We start from the raw sequence: 10,915 nt of genomic DNA on the forward strand, positions 1-10,915 counted from the left end.
GGACGAATTGGCTTCACAACTGAATTCTACCAAACATTCAAAGAAGAAATAACACCAATCCTTCCTAAACCTTTCCAAAAACTAAAAATAGAGGAAATGCTTCCAACTTCTTTATGAGTCCAGCAGCACTCTAATACCAAAACCAAAGACACCACAAGAAAAGAAAACTATAGGCTAATATCTCTGATTAACATACATGCAAAATATCTTTGATAAATTGCTAGCAAACCAAATTCAACAACACATCAAAAAGTTTATACACCATGACCAAGTGAGATTTATCATTGGGATACAAGGTTGGTTTAATACATGCAAAACAATCAATATAATAAACCACATGAAGAGAATGAAAGATTAAAACCACATGATCATCTCTATAGATGCAATAAGCACATTTAATGAAGTTTAATATCCTTTCATGGTTAAAAAAATCCAAGGAAAATAGATATAGAAAATGCTGTGGTATGAATGTTTGTGTCTCTAAAGTTGAAACCTAAACCCCAATGCAATAGTATTAAGAGATGTGGGCTTTAGGAGATGATTAAGTCAGGAGGGTTTCTCCCTCAAAAATGGAATTAGTGCCTTTGTAAAAGAGGCCTAAAACAGCTTGTTCATCCTTCTACCATGTAAGAATAAGAAGATGCCATCTTGAAACAGAGAACAAGCTCTCACCAGACAATCAGCTAGTGCCTTGATCTTAGACTTGTCAGCCTCCAGAACTGCGAGCAATACATTTTTCGTGTTTATAACTTCTTATTGTAAGGTATTTTGTTATTGCAGCCCAAACAAATAAAGATGGCAGGAAATTTCCTCAACATAATAAAGGCTGTTTATGACAAGTCCACAATGAATACCATTATCAATGAGGGAAACTGAAATCTGCTAAGGTCTGGTAAAAGAAAAGGATGTTCCCTCTTGCCACTTCTATTTAACACAGTACTGAAAGTACTAGCAAGAGTAATCAGAGAAGAAAGAAAAGCCATACAAATCAGAAAGGAAGAAGTAAAAGTGTCTCTGTTTGCATATAATATGATCCTTTTCTTAGAAAACTGTAAATACTCCACCAAAAAAACTTTTTAGCAATAATAAATTCAGTAAAGTTACAAGATATGAAATCAACATAAAAATCAGCTGGTTCCATTCACTAACAAAGAAATATCTAAAAAGGAAGTCAAGAAAACAATACCATTTACAAGAGCTACAAAACAGAACATACTTAGGAATAAATCTAACAAGGGAAATAAAAGATCTGTACCACCTTTTCACAAAAAAATTTTTTAGAGATGGGGTCTTGCTATGTTGCCCAGACTGGTCTCAAGATCCTGGCCCCAAGTGGCCTCCCAAATTGTTGGGATTACAGGTGTGAATCACCATGCCTGGTTCAGGTAAATGATCTGTATACTGAAAACTATAAAAATTGATGAAAGAAATTAAAGAGGATATTAATATATGGAAAGAAGACCCCATCTCTACAAAAAAAATCCTAAAATATTAGTCAGGCATTGTGGCACAGGCCTGTAGTTCCAGCTACTGGGGAGGCTGAGGAGGGAGGATCACTTGAGCCCAGGAATTTGAGGGTTCCATGAACTATGATCACACCACTGCACTCCAGCGTGGGTGACAGAGTGAGACCTCTCAATAAATAAGTAAATAAATAGATATCCTGTGTTTTGTGTGGAAGAATTAATACTGTTAAAATTTCTATATATCCTAAATGATCAATAGATTTAACACTATATAGAAATTTTAATGGCATTTTCCACAGAAAAAAAAATACTAAAATTTGTATAAACCCACAAAAACTTTTAAATATCAAAATAGTATTAAGAAAGAAAAATAAGGTTGGAGCATCATACTTCCTGACTTCAAAATTTATGGCAAAGCTATAGAAATCAAACAGAATGGTCCTGGCATAAAAGTCAACACATAGACGAATGGAACAAAATAAGGAGCTCATAAATAAACCATCTCCTGGAGTCTCAGATACGCCAGTCTCACCAGTGTTCCTTTCTGTGGATTGTCTCCTTTTTTATTGTGTTTTGTTGTTATTGCTGTTTTTGCTCCACTGTGTTGCCTCACATTCTTTAATGTGCCTTTGAGTCCTCTTAGAGATATTTTCATTTGTGGATAGCTATTTATTTTCTTTGGTGGGGGATAAAGGCTAGTATCTCCAATTTTACCATCTTGATGACACTCCCCACCACAATTTGTTTCCATATCTTGACTATTGTAAACAATGCTTCAATGAATATGGAAGCACATATATGTTTACAAGGTGGTGAGTATATACCCAGAAGAGGGATTGCTGGGTCATATATTAGTTCTATTTTTAAAAAATTTCTAGAGGAAACTCCACACTGTTTTCCAACATGACTGCACCAATCTACATTTCCATCAACAAATGGGTTTTCTTTACTATACACCCTCACCAACACCTGTTATATCTTGTCTCTTTGATAATGGCTATCCTAGCAGTTGTGAGATGGTATCTCATGGTTTTGATTGTCATTTCCCTGATGACTAATGATGTTGGACATTTTTATATTTCTGTTGGCCATTTGTATGTCTTCTTTTTAGATGTGTCACTGGTGAGCACATTCCTACTCCACAGGATCTTCCTCAACGGAAACCATCTCCTGTTGCTAGCAAGCTGGCCAGCTGATTAAAAGAGCTGAACTGCATGAATCTGCTAATTCCCATGATTTCTCCTTAATATGTTACTTACCTACTTTTTATTTTCTTTCATTCACTAAGTCATTTGAGACTGACAGCTTTGCAGGTAGCAGTAGTGTGTGCTTCTATTGTGGAATATACTTGTGTAGAGTTTTTGATTCGTTTAACAGTGCACTGGTGAAGAGGATGTGTTAGAGCAACATTAGTAAACTACTTGAAAATAATTGTTTGATTATCTAACTCCAAGTGTAGTACTGGTTCAAACAAGTAACCAGCAAGTTTTAAAATTTTAATGTTTTGGCTTTCATTACTTCATCTTAATTACAGCTTTGTATGTTACTCTTATTTAATATAATCTCTATTGTATTGATTTCTTCTGTATTTACCTTAAACAGAAGTTTAAGACTACAAGTTAGAAGAAAGGTCACATATTTCAAATACAACTAGATAGGTCTCCACAAGATTTGTGTCTCTGCTTGAACTTGAATGGCCTTAAACCTGTTTCAGTTTTAACAGTAGAATTTTACTTGGGCAATATTTCCCCGTTCTGGTGTAACTTATGTGTCTCTAGTGCTTAGCAGCTGCCGTTGAAGCTAATATTCTTATTCAGTTCTGTAGAGTCAGAATACCTTTTGTTGTTGAAGATGTAAATGAAGTATGCATGTGCGTTGACTGTTGAATTCACTTTTGTGCCATTTTTGTAAATACAATAGTTTTGCACAGCCTCTCACAAATGTCTGTATTTATTTCACATATTTAAAAAGTAGATAATGTGCCAACCAGAAGCTCAAGAGTTCCTAAACAAAAGTCTGTAAGTCATTATAGCTTTTGTATCATAAGAGTAGTTTATAATCTCGGGCTTATAGAATACCAAACTGAAATCTTAGTTCAATCTGTCATAGACTTAAGCTTTTCATTTGTTACTAATATCCACGACATTCAGTGGCCTTGTGCAAATACGATGTGTTGCTTAGGAATAGCTTTTGTCCTATGCAGAACCTTTCATTTTGATTTTTATGAAAGTTACAATTCATATAATTTATATAAACTTTTTAAATGTAGAAACTTTTTACTTCCACACTCAACTTTGGAGACACTAGAGTAAAAGGCTTCAATACTCTGCATTCCATGCCCCCTGCCACCCGCTTGTTTTCCCCTTTGTTCTTCGACTCAAATGGTATTGGGTTGTTTGTTCTATACAGAAACATATCCTTACTCTTTTATATAACACAGTAATGATGTTTTCCTTCTAATTTCTCAGTTGTTAAACTCTCTCTCTCTCTTTTTTTTTTTTTTTTTTTTTTTGAGATTAGAGTCTTGCTCTGTCACCTGAGCTCTAGTGCAGTAGTGCAATCATGGCTCACTGCAACCTTACTCCTAGGCTCAAGTTAACTATTCTTAATCCTTTATTATTACTAATATTATACAATTGTTTAAATAAAAGGAACTTTATGATGAAACAGTACAGAATGCTGGCTCAAGAACCTATGTCAAGATGAGCTGAATTTTGGTAAATTATTTTAGGAATTATGACAAGCTAATAGAATTGGTCTTGTGACAATGAGAGGAATTTACATGATGGGTAAAACTTAGTCATATTAAAAATGTTTAGATATTTGCTTCTATAGGTGTCCACTTTAGTGAAATACCAATTTAGTTTTACTTGTGGCTTATCTAGTTAGTAAGAACTCTAACAGACTTTATTGGGACAAGTGTACCGCTCTTGTAGGAGGTCCTCTCACAAGCAGTTGTAATGCCATGCCATGATACTCAGGATCAGAAGCTTGAGATGTTACTATTTTTCTCTTCACCTTTGACTTGCAGAGAGCCTCTGCTTTTTGGATCCAGGCATCTTTTCTGAATCCTGTTCCCATTAGTATACCTGCTCTCCTATGATCCCAAATCATAGTCAATGGTGCCTCGAACACAGCACCTTCAGGTAAAGGCTGCCTAGTGCTCCAGGGAAAGCTGGCTGATTATCTCCCTGCTCTACTCACCCTAAAAGGCAGAAAAGCAACATAGTCACTCCTGTGCTCATTTGTAATTGTAAAGATCAGTTATATATAGATTTGTAATGAGAGCAAGTATATACTCATTATAGGATCAATTTAAGAAGTTTAAAATATCCCGAAGTAGAATTTCTATATCTAGTCTTCTGTTTTTGTTTTTGTTTTTTTTTCATGAATATTTGCAAGTGATTACCCTTAACTTCACACATGACAGATTAATCTGGAAGATCAGAGAGACCACGTTATTCCTGATCGTGACAGAATTGCTCCTGTGGTTTGGGACAAGTAACAAAACATCTGCGTGAGTTTTGTTTGTAAAATACGCTATTAATATTTGACCTACCTCAAAACGTGTTGAGGATCTGTGAAATACTAAGTGCCCAAAATAAAATATTGCTGATTGGTTTTTTTACTAAAAGTAAATTTCCTCATTAAGCCAACCTGCCTTCTGTAAGTCACAGTGCTTAAATCTCAGGATTTTTCATTAGGAGAGACCTGTCGTTAAGGATTTGCAGGTATAATTGCTTAGCCTCCATTTTTGGTGATTGGGATAGAGAGGTTTTACATTTTTCTGTTTTCCGTCCTGCCTCAAAGCTCAGTTTATTGGAGACATTTGTAAGCTATTGGATCATCACTTGAATCAAGATTTCAACTAGTGAAATTAATTGTCCATTTCTTATTATTTCAAAGCTATAGTCTGAGAAATGGCTAATTTTAATAACTGTCCTATCATAAATTAATGTTGGGATAAACTGAAGTTGGAGATAAATACTTCATGAAAACTAACTAAAGTCTGACACAAATTACCTGTTTTATGTCCAATAGCTACTACATTTGATAGAACAGTTTTGAGAAACATTTCATTCTTGAAGGCAACATCTGACATGGTTCTCAGCAAGTTGGAATAGTAAGGATTGTTGGGTTGTTTTGATGAGTGGAAGCAACATGTTTGTAGCATACAAGTTATTTAATAATCTTGTGCTGTTGACCTAAAAATATGTCTTAACTCTTCATCAAGGCAAGCCTGGTGAAGCCTTTACTTGTTACTACTTCAACAGTTGGAATTAGTTGCTCTTTTTACTTGATGAAACAAAATTATACCTCTGAATATTTATGGATACTTTTTACAAAATCAGGCTTGTGTTCTTAATCCAAATTAGTAAAGTTTTATGGAAGCTGAAATATAATACAGTAGTCTCCCCTTATCTGCAAGAGATACATTCCAACACCCCTAGTGGATGCCTGAAACCTCAGATAGTACTCAACCCTTTATAGACGATGTTTTTTCAATCTGACAACCAAGGCGGCTACTAAGCGACTAAGGGGCAGGTTGTACACAACCTGTGTGGACAAGCAGGACAAAGGGATGATGCACACCCCGGGCAGGACAGAGCAGGAGGATCATGAGATTTCATCACTCCATGGCTTGTAATTTATTATTATTATTATTGTTATTATTATTATTTTTTTTATTTATTTTTTTAGAGATGTAGTCTCACTCTATCACCCAGGCTGGAGTACAGTGGTGTGACCTTGGCTCACTGCAGCCTCCGCCCTCTGGGTTCAAGCAATTCTCCTGCCTTGGTCTCCGAGGTAGCTGGGAATGCAGGTGCCCACCACCATGCCCAGCTAATTTTTGTATTTTTAGTAGAGACAGGGTTTCACCATGTTGGCCAGGCTGATCTTGAGCTCGTGACCTCAGGTGATCCATCTTCCTTGGCCTCCCAAAGTGCTGAGATTACAGGCATGAGCCACCGTGCCCAGCCGGCTTGTGATTTAAAACATGAATTGTTTATTTCTGGAATTTTCCACATAATACGTTTGGACCAAGGTTGCCTCGGGTAACAAACTATGGAAAGTGAAATTGCAGATAAAGGGGGTTACTGCTCCTGTGCTCTAAAATTGGCGTTTGGGTGATTGGGAGCAGGTAGCCAATGGGAAGAGCACTTCTGAGTGATAACGAAAGCAGTTTCTTTGGTGGACTTTTTACATTCTCCAATGTTCAAGCATATTTTCCACTTTCCATTTTCTCTTTCACCTCCTGTTGCCTCATCATCCCTCATCCCTGCTTATTTCTTAAGCCCATTGATGGCACTCATTAAATTGTGTTTAGGGCTAATGAATCATTGTTCCTTAATATCCTTTTCAACATGCCACAATTTAGAACCCATTTAAAATTTTCTAAAACAATATCCTAATCTGAGTATTAACTAATTTGAGCCACATTCCCAACACTAACTCAGCACACACTGCCAGTCTTCCCCAATATCTCCTCTCAATTCCCCACCACACTATAAAATTGGAATCAGAAATCTCACTCTCATTGTTCATCTAAGAATAAAAACATGCATTTTAACACTGTTTTACTAGTTTCAGCCTTCTAAGTATGTAGTCCTCTAGGTATTCTGCAGATCACCAGTGGTCTTGATAGTTATTAATATACTTTCATATTATGTTATTTTTCAACCAAATCGCAGTTGGAAAAAAACCTCTTTAATATTATGCCCTTGGATCTGTTACTTCATCACTAATACTTGTGATGCAATAGGACACTTCACCTGTACTAAAAGGGCCAAGAACAAATGCCTTGTTTTGTTGTCGTTGTTGTTAAACATGTCTATAGAGCTGGCAGTTAATGCTGAATTTGTCAAATAGCCCTTCCAAAATTATACTTGTATTTAAAAAATAAATGGATCTACCTAATTTCTATTGATTTAATTTGCAGTTTTGTCTTATTATTATTATTCAAGTGGCATGTTTTTCAGTGTATTTTTTCTGACGTTGCTCTCTTTACATTTCAGCTCTTACTGTATGCAGAAAGAAATTGACTTGTAATCTTTGATTTTTTTGCATTTGTAAAGGCTTTGTACTTAAGGCAGGATTACATGTTTACAGATTGTGGAAAAAAAAAGAAAAAAAAGAAGAGTGAAGGGAGAGAAAAGATGGGGCGAGTGGCCCAAGAACTTCAGGATCCAAGAGTTAACTCGGATTAACTCAGATACTTTGTTCAGCCAATATTCAGACTTCTTTTTTCCTAATATAAGCACTTAAGGATAAGCCTTTCTGTAAGAACTGCCTTACATGCATCATACAGTGTTTTAAATGTAGTGTTTTCATTCTTCTTCTAGTCTAATTACCTTCAACTTCTATTATTAGTTCTCTTAGACCTATTAGTTATTTAAAATTGTGTTATTAGCAATTTCTGAGTTCACGGGGTTTCCTCTTTTTAAATTCCTCTTTACCTTCGTTGCCCTTCATAGTGCTCTCCGTGGAAACTGCTTTCTGATCTAGTAAGTGCTTATTCTTCGTGCATTCTTCTTCCCCAGACTTGAAATCACTGCGTAATCTCTAACCGTGTTTGTCCTGGCTTAGTACATCTAACGAATGACTGAATGAATGCATCTTTGCCTTACCCCCAGGCCTGAAGCCTCGTCTTGGTCTCTTTCTCAATACCTTGGATCCTTGGAGATCAAGGTCCTGGTTGTTCTGGCAAGTTCAACCCCATCTGGCCTCATGATCAGAGTCCTGTCCCTGAACTCAAGACAAGGGAGGGATGGGCAGAATTTCCTCATGCTGTGCCAGGAAATATGAGTCTCATGGAGCATTGCCTGTGTGCCTGGACAAATTCACTGCCTCACTGCCCTGTGCTGAGATGATTTCTATCTTTTTTTTTTTTTTTTTTTGAGATAGAGTGTCACTCTGTCACCAGGCTGGAGGGAGTGGTGTGATCTGGGCTCACTGCAAACTCCCCCTCCCCAGTTCAAGCGATTCTCCTGCCTCAGCCGCCCAAGTATGTGGGACTACAGGTGCGTGCCACCATGCTTGGCTAATTTTTGTATTTTTAGTAGAGACGGGGTTTCATCATGTTGGCCAGGATGGTCTTGAGCTCTTGACCTCATGATTCACCTGCCTTGGCTTCCCAAAGTGCTGGGATTACAGGCATGAGCCACTGCACCCGTCCAATCTCTCTTTCAGGGATAGATGCTCACTCTGTCTTGCAGCTCTGCCTGCCAGCCTAAGCCTGAAAATACCTCTGCGTCTGGCATTCCTATGCCACCTATGTGGGGCACTGTCTTGACTCAGAACAAAGTCCCTCCAAGTGTACCCTACTCTCTTTCCATGACCGTTTCTCTGGTCTGAGATAGGTGTTTATGACCTGCCAATAAATGCAGTGATTCAAAGTCCAGGGCCCACACTCCTCATTCATACAGCCATGTTTAGGGAGGTTCCAGGAGAAAAGCACAGCTTGACATCAGTTCATGAAGAGCCTCTCCATGGCTCCTGCATCTGAGACAGCTGGCCTGCCCTCCAAATCATCCATCCACCCCTGCCGTCATCTGTTTTCACGGTGTGAGATCAACCCACAGGAATATCCATGGCTTTCGTGCTCGTTTTGGTTCTCAGTTTCTACAAGCTGGTGTCAGGTAAGCCTTTCCGTTTAGATGTTGTTTGTCTCCTTGTTGAATAATATTTTGAGTTCATTCGTGACAATGAACTCAGCACAGCGAGATGCAGAAATCTTTGGTGCTTGCATTCTCCAGCTTCCCCTGGCCTCAGGCTGGCAACTACCAATGCCAGGAGCTGTGGGAAGCACAGGGCAGCAGGAATTCAGGAGCAGACCCTGTGGGCTGTTTCTCAAGGACATGGGCACTGTGTGCACTATTATAGCAGCCCAGAATAATGGGAGCAGCCCTGGGAGTGGAGAGGGAACACACCGAGAATGCTAAGGTAAATACATTGTTTTCCCCAGTGGGCTGTGGGGCTTAGGCAGGGGAGGTCTCTAATAAAATCCCCAGGTTTTTAACTTGGGTGTCTGGGTGGAAGGTGACACTGTTTAGGATGTTTGGAGAAAAAGACAATGTGTCCAGTTATGTACATGCTGAGTTAGAAACACCTGTGGATATGGGGTAAAGCACCAGACCTTTAAGTGAGGAATAAGTTGGAACCTGGCATATTCTAGGCAGAAATCCACTCTTCTTTCTCCTTCTAGTAACCATCAACACAAAGCCTGGTGTATAGGATTTTCAGTAATCCAATAAATTTTGCAGGGAGAGATGGGGACTGGAGTAGAACACTGGGCAGGGAGAGATAGGGACTGGAGTAGAACACTGGATTCTGGGTGGTCAGTGTCAAGCCATGAAAAGTTCATTTGACTGTGTTCACTTTCTGTCTGAAACAGTTCCATCCTGCTATTTGTCTACCTATGACTGTTTTGCTAAACAAAGCCAAAAAAACAGAAATAAGGGCATCAAAATCCATGTGTGTTGGCCGGGCGCAGTGGCTCACACCTGTAATCCCAGCACTTTGGGAGGCTGAGGTGGGTGGATCGCCTGAGGTCAGGAGTTTGAGACTAGCCTTGCCAACATGGTGAAAATCTGTCTCTACTGAAAATACAAAAATTAGCTGGGCGCGGTGGTGGGCACCTGTAATCCTAGCTACTCGGGAGGCTAAGGCAGGAGAATTGCTTAAACCTGGGAGGTGGAGGCTGCAATGAGCCGAGATCGTGCCGCTGCACTCTAGCCTGGGTGACAGAGTGAGACTTTGTCTCAAAGAAACAAAAACAAAAAACCACAATCCATGTGTGTTACTCACAAGAGAGCCTCCATTTAAGTACATTCTCACCCATTTTCTGACGAGCTTTTCTGTCTGCTTTCTGTTTCTGCATGAGGCAGCAGGGCATCCTGGAAATGACCTTGGAGGAAGTAAGACTATTTTTAAAACTTTTTGAGCTTGTGGCTAATAACTTCTATTAGTGTCAGTTTTTGTTTGTGATGACATAGAGGTAATAATATCACATCCGTGACATCCTGTGGCTGAAGGGCTACTATGTGGACTGCATGGACTTCTGCATGTAGAGCATGCAGCACAGAGCTCCACTGGTGCACAGTGTGTTGCAACCACAGACAGTGTTATTCCTTGCTTCTCCCCAGGGGAAGGAGTAAAGGGAGATGCTGTCAGCAAGAAAAATGACAGCAGCAAGGCCGGCCGGAGAAACAGACATGTACTAAAAACTGTTTGCCCAGCTTGAGAGTCTCACGCAGCCTTCAGGGCAGCACTCACAGCAGCCCAGCTGACAGGTTGGTTCCCAAAAACTGATCTAGAGCAAGGGCCTTTCTGCAGATGGTTTGTTTAACAGATCGTTCTCAGAAACAAAAGCGACAAGGTGCAAAGAGTGAAGCCAGTGGGAGGAAAGCCATAGAAGGTGCACGAATGAACAGCTTGCGGTGGTGGCA

This window comes from Macaca fascicularis, chromosome 6 (assembly GCF_037993035.2).
Source record: "Macaca fascicularis isolate 582-1 chromosome 6, T2T-MFA8v1.1".
NCBI lineage: Eukaryota > Metazoa > Chordata > Mammalia > Primates > Cercopithecidae > Macaca > Macaca fascicularis.